Genomic DNA, 15,632 nt, shown 5'->3' on the forward strand with positions numbered 1-15,632 from the left:
CAGAACATTCCCTCTGTAACTTCTTTCTGTTCTTTTATCACTGTTTATAGTATACAGTTTACTTTACTTCTAAACAATCTTCCTGTTAGTTGTAAATCCTTCACTTTAAACGACTTCTTCCTCTTCTTCCTCTTCTTCTTCCTATAAATTAAAAGTTAAAAGACGATTTGTCCATGTGGGTTACATGCGAGTCGCAATTTTGAGCCAACCTTCCCAAAATGATTCACTAATACTTTAAAGGGACAATCGACGATTTGGAGTGACTTCGCAAATTAACAAACATTTCCAAAAATATGATTTGGACAGTGAAGTTTTGTGTACTTATATTTATCTAATATTTATTTTGTGTTTCAAAAAGTGGAAATCATTTCTTCGGCTGTGATCAAATTTGGCCTGTTTGGTCTTACAATCATAATCTTCAACTGTTTTGTATTTTGGTGTACATTGAAATTTTATCATGTAATGCGATAATGTAAAATAAAATAAATGAATGAATTATGAATGAATAGAGTTCAAAGACGATTTGTCCATGTGGGTTACATGTGAGTCGCCATTTTGAGCCAACTTCCCACAATGTTTCTCTAATACTTTAAAGGGACAATCGACGATTTGTCCCTGTAATTTGATAAATAAAATAAATGAATGAATTATGAATGAACAGAGACGAAATTCCATCAGGTCATTTTAAAGGTCATCAACAGTCATCTGAGGTCTAATAAGTAAAGATTGCTGGATTTCTATGAAACTTGATCAGATATTTGCTTAGGCGATGCTATTTTGAAGAAATTCTTGTTTCATTGTACACAAAATTGTGTTTTTTTAGTTATTCATTTTGTTGAAAGATGTGTTAGCATTTTGGAGATTGTAATTTGAGTAAAGAAAGATAATAACTCGAATTTCATTCACAACACACAATTCGTTCAGTGCTTCCCCTTTGACCTCTCACCATAATTAACAAATCTGTTGCCATAATATTCGACAGATTGCCTAAAGTCAACATTAAAAAGTACATGCAAATTGGCATAAATGAGGCTAAATTTGGATTACTTATGTATGATGCTCCTCCTTTCAGAATAGGAAAGAGAGAGATTGAATCATATATCATGCTTTTTTCAGATAACTCTACTGGACGTCAACAAACCGGTATCAGAGCCCAAATCATCGGTAGTCTTCTAGGCCCAGTCGCGAAAAAAAGGTTAACATATTATTTTTCTGATCAGAATAACATGTGAATGCCTCATTTCAACCACCTAAGTCTTTGGTAACTTAGTTTCTCCTGTTAGTAGAAAAAGGTTTTTTTTTGATGCCCGATTTGTAATCGAATCCAATGGACCCGTTTTTGGTGATGTGTGACCAGCAAAATAACATATGTATGCACTAAGTGGTCATATAATATTTTGTCCTATACAGCTTTCACACATGTTCCTATCAAATCACATTAATATTATTACTAGTAGGGAAACCAAACCAGTTGTGTGACCAATACGTGAAAAGAAGTATAGGGTCCACAACTTATAAGTTCCACCCTAAATAATTTTTAAAATAATTCAAAAAATATTTGACAAAATGCAAACGTGTAAAAAGGTATGGGTAGCCGCATTTGTTTTACACGTATGGACCAAGTTAAAGCGTCACACGTCCTTGCGTTCAGTCACAATATAATGGTTCATTATGTCAAAAAAGAGACCGTTGTAAACAAGGAGTTTATATAGGAAGGAGAAGAAATAGATTATGTAACGCTTATTGTTCCTTTGTGCCAATTGGAGTTCCCGACACGCTATTCATCGAGAGGTACCTTTTGTTCGAGACAAAGGGCTTCCGCCATTAAATCGGTAACTGACCTGACCAGCGTATTAACGCTATAATAGGCAGGCTACTGTCAAGTAGTGATGAAACGAAAGTCACGTAAAAGCGCCTGTACGAACGAGAGGTACCTTTTGTACTAGTCCATCCCAAGGGTGTGCGTGAGTTGTCGCATGCACACAAAAGAAAGGTTCACCTACAATACAAACCTATTGCAGCGCCCAAATTGGTTTGGGCGCTCATTAGATTATACTCAGTGAACACGCTTTGCTCTACCATTTCGCCACGGACAGTTCAGCAGCATAGGCAAAGTGTGCGCTCTGTGTGGCGGATATAAGAATCTCACAAGTAAGTTGTCTACATTGTTTGCCAATAGGTCTACATATAAGGATTTGAAGTAATTATGATATCACTCCTACTGTAGTATTTTTAAAGACATTAGCCGCGGTCCACATCGTGTTTTATTATGCATAGGCCTACCATAGTATTTTACATGAGCATCGCGTATATAGGAGTCTACCCTGGACCTCAAATGTGATATATTTGCTGATAACTCGAGAAGCATATAGCCATACTATTTCTGAATCAATCAATAAAGCAAAGCAAATCATACTTGTAGGCCTATAATACTATACTATAATATAATACTATACTATAATATAATACTATAATATATAATTGCGGACCAACCGATACAGCTCGATACGCCCAATGTATGAATAAAAGCACCTAACAATAAAGTCGCCCAATTGAACAGTTGTAGGTGTCGATCGCACGACTTCATTAATATTGATTGGTAACATTTTCAAATATGTCAGCGCTCAAATCGGACACAATAGAACAATAGACTCTTCAGTGCGTTGGTTGTAAACAGTGTTAAAAGTTGCATCTGAGTCCATAGGAGTCAGCTCTCAAACAATACAGTAAGCCAGGTTTATTCATGTGTTTGTTAAAGAAAACCTGACTGCTATGGACTCAGTTGCAACTTTTAAAACGTCCTCTTTTCTTATACAATTAACCATTGTGACTGAACGCAATGACGTGTGACGCTATAAATTGGTCCACATGTGTAAAACAAATAGGGCTATACATATCTTTTTACATTTTTACATTTCGTAAATTATTTTTTTCTAAAAAGTATTAGGGGGAAACTTATAAGTTGTGGACCGTATAGTAAATCCTTTAAAAAAAGCACAATTTCACAGAATGCACTATCCCCCTATAAACTCAAATGAATCTGTTATTCGACAAACTAATTGGAAAGGTGAAATAATGGCGCCTTCAAATTTCGGTCAAGCTTAAAATTACATCAGAAGTTGACTCTTGATTGTATGACATCGGAAAGCCGAGATATGCACCTCTCTGACGCAATCACTGTTGCTTCGGGATCTTATGCATGTATTTTGATTAATGTTTTTTTTTACTATTATTATTTTATTATTATTATTATTATTATTATTATTATTATTATTATTATTATTTACCGCATGAAAATGAGCTCACGTCCGCCATGCGTGCAGTCTTGACGCACATCAGGAACATTATGAAACCATGGAAATCACACTTGGGATGGTATTTTTTAACAGCAAAATAAGTAAGGTATAAAAATGGTGTGTGCTGCTTACAAGACTAAACTTTAATATGTCGTATCAAACGTCGTGATGAAATGGTAATGCGAGCACGGTTCGTCAAGTTTATCTTTTGCTTCGAGATAAATTATTGATACTACGAATACCCCCTAGCATTAACAAAAAAGGTTTACATTGTTCTTGTTATTTCATGTAAAACATATTTGCCTTCATAAAAGATCGACATAAATGAAACGGGTGACATCAATGGAGCAGAATATTGGATGCTCTAGGGGCTTTACTAGGAAAATAAATCAAACAAGAATATTGCATTTATGCTTAGTGTCACATGTGCTTTGACAATAAACAGTTAATCAAGTCAATATCTTATCTTGTCATATTCTGTTCATATTTAGGTAGGTTCTTTACGATAGTTGTACATGTTTCAGTTGAGTGTAAGTTTATACGTGCTGGTAAAAAACAATTAAAAAAGTTAAAATTGACCTTCAGCACAAGACTAAAATTCACCTAACCTTGGATATTCGGTGTGATACACAACATCTTCATCACAAGAAGTCCTAGGATGTTGTGACATACTTGCTCTTTTGGTAATTAAGGAAATTTTCATTGCAACAAAACCAAATAATTTACTCACTATTGACGGTTTCGCCTACCATGGTCGACAGGCATCATCAGAATGATGATGGATGATCCTTACTTCCGGTAGGACGAATCCCGACTGTAGAGGGTGTATTTACAGCCAGGAGAGGATCATACACGTGACTCAGGTAGTGGGCCCCCTCGTCTCTGTTCATGACGTTGGTTCCTCTTCTCCTGATCCATATTGATTCTTTGACATGTCTTGCGTTAGTATCACACTCCTTGCATAGAACTTTAGCATTGTCCCAATTGATAACATGGTTTTGTTGTACTGCATGGTCTGTTATAGCTGACTTAGACTGCTCACTTGTGGATTGTTTACGGGTTTGCCGGGTGTAATTAGCTTTGGTTTTAGGCACCCTGTCCGTTTCTTTTTGGTGCTCTTTTAGGCGTGTCTGACATTTTCGTCCAGTTTCACCAACATAGGAGTGATTGCAGTTAGCGCATGGTATTTCATAAACGCAGTCAGTAGTGTTAAGAGGATCTATTTTGTCTTTGGGATGAACTAGCATTTTGCGGAGCGTAGTGTTGGGCTTCATGGCAGTGGCTATTCCGTGCTTCCGGAAGATCCAATTGGCTTTGTCAGTGAGTCCTAACGTACGGGATCACCACAAAACCCTTATTGGGATTACTAGTACTGTCTTTCTTGATGTTAGGCTTGCTCTGTTTGTTAGCCATTTTGTCTTTCACTTTCTTAAATGACCAACCGGGGTAGCCACAGCGCCCAAGCGCCTGCCTGATCTTTTCTTCTTCTAGTTTCTTATCCTCGTCTTCCGTTACTACGTTGTCCATCCTGTCTAATAGAGTGCAAATTACACCCAGTTTATGGTGTATGGGATGGTGGGAGTCGAAATTTAGGTATTGGTCAGTATGGGTGACCTTTCTATAGACTAATAACTTGACCGAGCCATCTGGTTTTTTGACAATAAGGGTGTCCAAAAATGGTATAGTGCCTTCATGTTCTTTCTCATAAGTAAATTTTATGCTATCCGTGGGATCGCTCTGGTTCAGGTGACTGGTGAGATTATCAACCTGATCTTCCTTTACTATTTCCAATATTTCATCGACATATCTTTTCCAGAGTCGAGGTCTACAATCCAGCGGGGCTGTGGCTAAGGCATGTTGTTCAAGAAATTCCAAATATAAATTGGCCACCACCGGGGAAACCGGGCTACCCATAGCAGCACCAAACCGATGTTTGTAAATTTTCCCGTGGAACAAAAAGTACGTAGTGGTGAGGATAAACCGCAGCAATACCATCACATCAGTAGCTGAGAGCAGGGTTCGTTCTTTCAAGGTATTATCATTTTCTAACCGAGCTTATGTATGATCCTCTCCTGGCTGTAAATACACCCTCTACAGTCGGGATTCGTCCTACCGGAAGTAAGGATCATCCATCATCATTCTGATGATGCCTGTCGACCATGATAGGCGAAACCGTCAATAATGAGTAAATTATTTGGTTTTGTTGCAATGAAAATTTTCCTTAATGTATATCTACAAACCTGATGAATCTATTCAGTCTTTTGGTAATCTTTGGTCGAAGCAGAGCGTTGTATATCAGGGCTGATAAATTGAATACAATACCGCTCTTTTCATATAATCTTACAGGTGCAAGGCAGCATGAATATTCTATAGAATTACGATCCACCTCTTTATCCCTGTTCTTTGACATCTATAGCTATCTATATGGTTCAATGCATGCTTTACTAAGCACATGTGCCATAGCAATAGGTTAAAACAATGTTTTGAATATATCGCCCTGCACTAAATGCAGGTTGCACTCATCACTTAGATTGAATACAATACCGCTCTTTTCAAAGATATAATCTTACAGGTGCAAGGCAGCATGATGAATATTCTATAGAATTATATACGATCCACCTCTTTATCCCTGTTTTTTGACATCTATAGCTATCTATATGGTTCTATGCAGGCTTTACTAGGAAAATAGATGAAACAAGAATATTGTATTTATGCTTAGTGACACATGTGCTTTGACAATAAACAGTTAACCAAGTCAAAATCTTATCTTGTCATATTCTGTTCATATTTAGGTAGGTTCCTTACGATAGTTGTACATGTTTCAGTTGAGTGTAAGTGTATACGTGCTGGTAACAAACAATTCAAAAAAGTTAAAATTGACTTTGAGCACAAGACTAAAATTTACCTAACCTTGAATATTCGACGTGACACACAACTCGGGTATATGGCGAATGTTATATTTGCATTGCCATTCGATTCGTATGTTTATTACAAGTTGATCCCGCAAGTGATAAAATTATTTTATTGACTCCTCTATAAATAACCTACCTATTCGTCAATTTGTATAACAAATCTAGCCTAGATATCCCAGCTGGGATGACAACACCTCGGTAGCTCAGTTTTTGGTTAATATTATTTTCCTCATTTTGAAGCTAGCAGGCCAGACTTTATACTGGCAAATTCTTGCATGTTAATTTGCAAAAAAAAAAGAAGAAAAAAAACGAAAAAAAAAAAAAATCCATTTTGTCAGCTCTTTTCTATATTTTCTGGACGAAAACCTGAAGAAGGAAGACCGTAACAATAGTGACATGTTAGTGCCACATTTTTGAAGCTCTGATCATCGATGGTTCGAAACCTTGTTATTTTTTTGTATATTTTGTATATTAATTAATTTAAGTGGTCTCGAACTAACTGACACTTTTATTTATTTATTTATTTATTTATTGGTTTGTTTATTTATTTATTTATTTATTTATTTATTTATTTATTTATTTATTTATTTATTTATTTATTTATTTTTTGTTTTTTGTTTTTTCGCTCTCCTTACAGACCTTAAAAAGCAAACTGTTTTCACACATTTACCTGTCAAATCACACTGCTAAATATAGTCGCGTCGAGAGATGCGATACGAAATACGAAAAAGTTCGCGAATCTTCTCCGGGAGGCCTTCGAATGAAAAAAAAAACCACACCAAAAAACAAAACAAAACAACAAAAAAACCCCAAACAAACAGGTTCTACTAGTTTCTGTTTTACGGGCCTTATTGATCCATATTATGCATTTTGTGACTTTTTTTTTTTTGGTAAAAGGTTTTTGATTTTGATTAAAAAACGCAAACAACTTTTTTTACAGATTTTGGTTACTTTTAGTGTCATTTGCCAAAAAGAAATAATCGGGATATATTTTTTTCTTCATGAAGTAATAGCATTTTATTGGAACATAATGTCTGGGGGAAATAATGAGGCTAATATTGAAACTAAAGCATATAGTAATACTGACTGGTTGATACCCCAGATATTGTATGACAAATATTGACAGAATTTCTAAATACATAAATATAGGACGGCTTTGCAAATATGAATGCGATGGGAATAACATATTCGCCACTGCATGTATTTGCTTACCTATTATGCCTTTCTCATGAATAAAAAGAGTCAAATGCTTATAATTTATTTCGCCACAGATTTCTTCTCGATCAAAAATGATATAATAGCAGACACATTTTGGTTTCTGAAATCCAAACAAATTAGCCCAATAAATAGTGATCTCAAGTTTGATTGAGAAAGAGCGGGGATGAGGTGGTTGATTGTTGTTTCTACTTTAATTATCTTACTTTTCAATTCGGCTATTTTCAAGAAGCACGCAGCGAATTGTTTACATAACATTATGTAAGTATAAAACCTCTTTTCCAAGTACGAGGGTCGGTCAGTATGTAATGAAAGTTGACCTTTGACCCCATATGTTGAATATTTGGATGGAATTTCTTTATGATCACACAAAGAATGTACCTTTGTCTTTCAAACCACACATGTGTAAATGATACCATAGGCATATACTTGATTACGTAACAGCATTAGCATAAAATCACTAAACTAGGGACACTGCCAAATAACGCAAAAAGGTGGGCCTCTTTAATTACAGCAAAGGCACGTGTTTAAAACGTCCGAGAACAGCAAGAGAAGTGCATAGTACATATGGCTAGTAGTCCTGGGTCTGCCTTTGGTAAAATATGAGACTTGCCATTAAAATTGGCTGGAAATGAACGTTTTTGAACTTCAACAAGTTTAGGACTTGAAGTGAAGCAACATTATTATGCCAAAAATAGAGGGCATTTTGAAAAACGCCCTCTAGCGGGAGGTCCCTACATTTGTCCAAGGATTTATTATGCTCTTATTTAGCACCCTGGAAAGTAAGAAGTTCAGTCAAAATAGCAAATAAGAAGACAATTTTAGGGCTTTTGTCATTTTAATGTAATTTGGCGGCCTTTTTGAAAATGTCCTTTATAGACGAATCCAATCTCACGCGTTCCTACACCTTAATGGCTGCCAAAGTTGGGTCCCCGTCGGCTCCATCCCACCTAAAATGTGAAATGATGCGGCCTTGGAGGAATATTTTAAACTGCATTCTATCACCTGTGTTACAGGTAGACCAAAAAGAATAATGACAGTGTACAACACAAAAGAATCTAACATCGAATTTTAAGCGGCTTTAATCCACCCAATTGGACAGTCACTACACCAGTTTGGTGCATGCGGGGACCCGTCATGGCCGACCAAATCCTGACCATGACTTGGCTCGTTGGATTCGTCTATATGGAGCACACTCAAAGGAAAAAACTTCCGTCGATATATCCCATTCGGTGGATACATAACGACTACAAAATAAAACGCTTCATGATTTGCTACAGTTTTTACCATTTACTTTTATTTGAATATAATTCACCAAACCGGAAGCAAACGTAAATTGTATGAAGCAGTTATCCAGGAACATACTAAGAAAAACATATTTTGATGACTGAGGTTAATAGCGACGTTTTAAAACATCCTTATATAAAATGACATTGAGCAAGTTAACCTTATCTGAGACTAATATACCCTACTTCACATTAAAAGCCTATTCAGCGATTTTCTGAACAAATCATTTTGCCTAACTGCAATAACAAACCACTGTGAACAAACGAATACTATTATTATAAAAATGAGTAACGACTCATGAAGTCAGAGCCACATGATGAAGTCAGAGCCACATCTGACGAAAGCTTGATCATTCTTACACAGTGACTGGCTGCAACCAGTACTGTAGTACTGTACCTTGATCGGCTGCACCGGTAATGTGATATCCGATGTCGCACCCGTATATAAAATTCAGTATTTATAAGAATAATTTTATCACAATAATGTATATTGCATAAAACATTTAAATATCTCCGGCTAAAACTGTATACTGCTTTACCTCAGTGTTTACTGTAGTGCTAGCCCAGTTTGGGCAGATTTTTCATGTGATTATAGAGGGCGTTGTGTTCTATTCTATTATGAAAAGTATTAAGTCATTTCCAATATTTATACCGTGCGTAAAGAAAAACTTCAAACGTTGTCCAAAAATCGAAGACTTAATTTCCCAAGAATGAAGTTAGTTTGAAAAGCCCAGTATCCACAAAGTAAGAAGTAAGTTATAATAGTTATATTAATATTTTTATAAAGTTTCGTTAAACACCAAGGTCGAAGTAAACACTGATGATTGACCCTCATTCTTCACGTCAGCTTCAAGCGCCTGAAAAATAAATCACACAAAAAACACATAAATAGACTAATTTGCAAAGAGATGTGAAACAAGATCATGTTTTTTGTTTAAAAGAAAGCAAAAAAACAAAACAAAAAACCCCAACAAAAACAAAAATAGAAACAAAAACAAAAAACAAAACAAAAAAAACAAAAAACAAAAAACAAAACAAACAAAACAAACAAAAACAAAAACGAAAAACAAAAACAAAACAAAAAACAGACAAAAGAAACCAAACCAAAACAAACAAACAAACAAACAACCACAACAAACCCCCAAAAAAACCAAACAAACACAAAACCCTACAGCTGATTGTTTTCATGACCAATATTATAATCCGACATTTAAATGTTATTAAAACGATTAAAACAACAACATCCAAAACGCTTTATACGAGGGGCGGTCAAAAAGTTCGTAGAACTCGGTATGCTACTTTGTCGCACGGTATTGAGTTTGGTCTCACTTAAAAGCTTGTTCCTTCAAAACATTACTGCAAAGATATTAGATTTTTGCATCACTGTATATGGGCAGGACACTCTTCAGAGGAAGTCTGCCTCCATGAATTCACAGGTACTACCAGAAGTGAATACAGGGTCATCATGGAAATTCCTCCGGACGGTGGTGAAAACTCAAATGAAATTTAACAATGTACAGTTGCTGTAAATGGTAATGAAGTCCTTGATATTCAACAGCAACGAAATGGTTCTTAGAGTTCAAGAATGGAATGAGCATCCTTGCTGACGTCACCATTAATGATATACGGGCTGGTTCAGTGACATTGGTAATAAATAAAGAACCAAACAAGAAAGATGAGATAGCCACAAAGTATAACAACTCTGATGAAAGTGTTTCATGGTGATCAATGCTGGTGAGCCTTCACTGAAGAACGGCTCATGGAGCAATCGGAAAACTTCAATTTAGATGACATAGAATGTTTCAAGGAAAATTGAGATGGGTGCATTAAAGGTATGCAATGACCATGTTCAGAAGTGAGATAGAAATAATTTGGCTAGTATTCTTTCAAGTACCTTGTTATACGAACTTATTGACCGCCCCTCGTAACTTTTTACGTTAAGAGGTTATTTTGTTAACGTTTGATGCTTAGGAGATTTTTTTTATTCGTCTTCTTCTTATTATTTTCTTATATTATTGTTAAAATTTTCATTGCCAAAATCACGTGTACAAGGTGAAAAAATATACATCACTACGCAACATTTCTTTATGGCTAGGAAATTTACCCACTATTAAAATCTAGCGACTAATTTTGTACGTTTGCTAAATAATCGCATGCGGGGGATTGTCCTGCGCATTTTGACACTTCAATCACTCCGGAGAAACGATATGAATGTTTAAGTAACACGAGGTCAAAAATATCCTGTCAAATGGACAAAAAAAATTAATTAAGAATTGCAAGACCAAAATTTGGCTAAATTGAAAAATGAAAAAAAAAATCACATTAAAAAAGGCAGGTGCCCCATGAATCAGGATATAATTCCGGGTTCGAATCCGATGACTCTCTCTACGCTTCTGAATGAGGCGATTGACGACGCACAGAAGGTACCGAGCAAACAGAAAAAAAACTTGTGACTGTATTTTGAAATACATCACTCATAGGGAAGTTTAAAAAACCCAGATAAATCAAACAAAATGTAAATAATTAACATAGTACATACCTTAACATAATTTGCAAAATTTTGCACAGTTCTTTGAGACCCAATCAGCAGATGTGTCATCGGTACAAATATCTGGCTGATCCTTCACCGAGTCACATGCGGTACTGTCTTTACATGCTGTTTGAAAAAAGGTATACATCAGTCAGTACACACAAATGGGCCATTATAAGCGGCCAAGTTCTCCATCATGATTACAAAAAACAAACAAAAAGACTATTAAAATTATCGCTGAAGTTCTCACTACTGAACGTACACATTTCGTAGACAGCCACTGCCGGGAAGCTACTTCTCGGGGTGCGAATGTGTTACTATTTCCGATGACATGGCACTGTAATATTTTATTTTGCTGTAAATCTTTGACGAGAGCGTACGATGGCGGATAGGAGCAAGAATGTTCTTATCAGGTGCGATGAAGTTCACATTTCAAAGTGTAAAATGTTACTAGGAAAAGTAAAACGACTGGTTAAAAAGTTTACCAAATGACCCACCTCTACTTCTCTCCCACTCTCTCTCCTATCTCCCTCCCTCTATTCCCCTCTCTTTCCATTCTCCCTTAATTTAAATCATAGATACAGATAGAAACTTTAAATGACCAGCACCCTCGATTTTGACGAGCTACACCCTCAAACAAATGAACATATAATTTATTCAAATTTGACAAGTATGACTATTCCTAGGGGATATAACAGAATCTCTTCAAAATGGCAAGGCAATTAATCTATTCAAATATTTCAATCAAAATTAATCGGATAACATGGGAAAACAAAAAGTGATCCCGTCCGGGAATCAAACCCGGGACATCACGTTTATTAAGACATGTGGCTTAACCACTAAGCGACGGGAACTTCATTAAGCTGGTTGAAATTCGACCTCATAAAATTAATAATTTTGTCAAAAAATGACGTCACGGACATAAGCATCAATCTCGTAATTTCCATCGAGCCGCCATTCTTCCAGGTATGTTCTAATTTCGTACTATTGATTTTGTTTTAAAAGAATCCATTTTCATTTATTTGTGGTGGAGAGAGGAGATAGAGATAGAGAGAGGGATAGAGCGAGGGGAAAAGAGAGACACATGCATAGAGAAAAATTAGAAATATATCTTACTTTGTTTTTTCACCAGTCGCTTCGCAAATTCTCTCAGGAGTTCCCTTTCATCTACATTAAAACAATGTACACGTTGCTAAATAAATATTTTTCTTAATAATTAATTCTTTTTTAAAATACCACTGACGTTCCGGTGTTTTTACAATAGTCGACATTTTAAAATATCTAGGGCCTATTTGAAAGACTATTGTAGCATAGGCAGCCTGATATTATTAAGGGACAACATCTTTTTTGGTCCTATAGCCCTATTGGTGACCGAAGAGGTACCGATGGCACTTTTTATCGTACCCTGAACATTTGTATAGTGCATTCAATTTTTGTTATTTCAATGAAAAACAATAACACTATGCAACTGTTAATTATTATGCTTGCTACAATTTATTACATCTCCAGGCAGTAATGTGAAGAGTCATCGGTACCTAACCGGGCACTGATTGTTCTATAGAACCAAATTCGATGTGGTGCCAAACGGGGATTAGCATCACAGAGTCGTATAACTATACTTATTTCGCTTTACATAATATTACTGATCGAAATTGTCCTAATACATTCACAACAATCCAGCTGTAGACCATATAGACCTTGCAATCTCAGTTGCTATGATAGTTTACTCGGGTGGTGGTGGTGGGGGGTGTCATCAATTTTATATTCCCTCGGAATGTTGAAGTAGTGGGTGTTTGGGAGCTGACTGAGTACCGGAAAATGGGCTCTTTCGAAGTTGCAAACGGTCAAAATCGAGAGTATTTCTTGGTGTCTGATTGAAAATGGCTTGAAAAACCCAGAAATGTGAGGAATGAGCAATTAGGGTTTTTTTGGAGCTGAAATGATCAAAATTAAGGGTCTTTCAGCGCTCTGTTTTGGTAAAATTCAGGGGATTTTTACTGTTTTCGGCCTAAAAACAGGGGTCTTTCCGGGGGCACATTCCCGTGTTGTTTAAAGTGCCCCCTCCCATAGTTTACTTAGGACGGTTACCTACCTAACGATTCAGCTTTAATGTGACACACAACAGTCACAAGCACAAGAGCACAAATCAGTGCGACCTTCATTCTGTAAGAAACAACAGGATAGCATGAACTTTTGTATTGTTAGATTCTTGTAAATACCAAAATCCCGCGCGGTATGTTTCTTCGTCCGAGGTCAAATGTCATGCAAGAGCTAAATTTTAAATCTCCCCCGATTGAGCTTAAAGTCGGTGAAAATAATTCTTCATATCACGGGAGCATGAACAAAACCAAACGGGGGTCTAGGGTCAAATGTCATTAGTGGCGTAACTACGGGGGGAAAGGGGGGGGGGGGCAACGTGTCCGGGCGCCAAATTGCATAGTGCAGTTATGTCCACGGCAAATCACCGTGACCTTTCCAGCCATAAACCCGCTTAGTGAAGATTAAACCGAGATATGCAGTACTAAACCATTATAGTAATGGATTGTCCAAATTTATTACCACGTGATAATATTAATCCAATGAGCGATCGAATTGTCTGCTATGGTCGACTAATCCAATCGATAATAACGCTATTGACATGTACGGCATACGGGCGGAGCTCCACTGACCGAGTTTTGGGGGGTATTTTTCAATGGTTTGCTGTCATTTACTCATCAAGGCGGTCCCCCGTTATTATAAGGACTATGCTAATGATTTAAAGATTGACATGTAGAGAATAAACCATACTTGATTGACAGAAAGTACTAAATTTGTACCTATTACGGTTTCGTGACACCCTCTTCCAAATGCGACCAAGCCAGGGTGGCCCGGTGAAGCAAAATGTGTATTGGAATAACACGAGAGTTTGGATATAGATGGTAGGATTTCTTTCTCATACAAATGTATGGTCCCCCGTTATTAAAGCTTGTACCGGGTTGAAAATTCAGATATTTTGAAAAGAATTAGTAATTGAAACATAGAGTACTAAAATCATAGCTTTTATACTTTTTGATATATGACGCTAACTAGTTCATCTCCTATATCTACAACACAGCGCTACCAGTAGGGGTCAATTGCCTATTGTGAGTGCCCATGTGTTGTGTGCATACATGTAGGCAACAATAACTGCATGATGGACCAATTCAGCATCGATTCTGCGCCCCTCCATAGGTACCGCGTAAACGGTGTAGTGTAGGGCGATAGTCAAAAATTGTATTCATCTATTGCTATGGCAGTTAATCCGACTATTACGTCACTTCTACAGCGAATAGGCTTACACACACCAACGTAACCCACATGCAGTGATATCATGATTATTCACTTACCTTTGTGTACTCTATCCGTCAGCTTTGAGCATAAATTTGAAAGAACAGCGTTCTTGAATGATACGACGCTAATCCAGGAAAGGAGGAGGAAATTATAAATATGATGACAGGCTTTAGTAATTAATAGGATGATTTACATGTAAACATCATATACAACAGAAACGCCCTCTTCTTTTATACTAAGCGGAGCGGCAATTGACCAATGAGACAACTTTTTTGCATTCCACTATCATGACTATTGTTCATAGCAATTGTACGGCAAGTTCACCTTAGGGCACCTACTTTAATTATGCATAGTTTGCAGCTGTCAGTATTAACCCTAGAACTACTGAGCCATATTTTGAAACCGGACTACGAAGGGGGTGGGGTGGGGGGATTGTTGTTGTTTGTTATTGCAACTTTCCCTAATTTTCAATTATAAAGGTAATATACCGTTATATTTGGTACTAATAGAGGGTTACCTCTATTCAGTGATACCATAAGAAGTACACACATTCAACACATAATATCGCTTTGACGTCATTATGTGAGCACCCCCTGCAAAATTGGGAAATTTTGGCCATATGCATAGTATAGGCAAAATTGATTTTCGGCGTGCTATCAAAGTATCTAAATCTAAATATAAAAGACATTGATTAGTTCAAACTTACAAACAAGTACAAAGTCAGTATCTCTTGAATTAATTTTACAAGAGGAAAATGAAAATCATGGATTTTACTGTAAAAACATATTGTGGGCCTCACCAACACCCTCCTCTATGGTCATCTTTAATGGTCGGCCCTACTCCCGGGTAAGGTGCCGGGGTAAAAAATATGTCACTAAAATGAGCGCAAAGAATGGATCTACAATTAGCTTAAGTCGTTTGGGCGTAGTGACGCGTATTTGGTTATGACGGATGAAAAACCTTAGGGGAGGGATTTGTACAACTCCCGCTTCGTAGTTCTAGGGTTAATAATATACATACATTATATATTCATCATGGAAATAAAAACCAATTTTGTCATCATATTGTATCTAGGCTATATATC

At 36.6% G+C, this 15,632-nt stretch overlaps 1 long non-coding RNA gene across 1 annotated transcript; it reads right to left on the minus strand.

Moving 5' to 3' along the window:
- Positions 1–8,696: 8,696 nt before the first annotated feature.
- LOC140142895 (uncharacterized) lies at positions 8,697–13,406 on the minus strand. Its single transcript, XR_011857602.1, has 4 exons — positions 13,332–13,406; positions 12,356–12,406; positions 11,249–11,365; positions 8,697–9,566 (listed from the first exon to the last, which is right to left on the minus strand). It is a non-coding gene; the product is annotated as an uncharacterized lncRNA (long non-coding RNA).
- Between the last annotated feature and the right edge of the window lie 2,226 nt (positions 13,407–15,632).

The sequence above is a fragment of the Amphiura filiformis genome, chromosome 20 (genome assembly GCF_039555335.1).
Source record: "Amphiura filiformis chromosome 20, Afil_fr2py, whole genome shotgun sequence".
NCBI lineage: Eukaryota > Metazoa > Echinodermata > Ophiuroidea > Amphilepidida > Amphiuridae > Amphiura > Amphiura filiformis.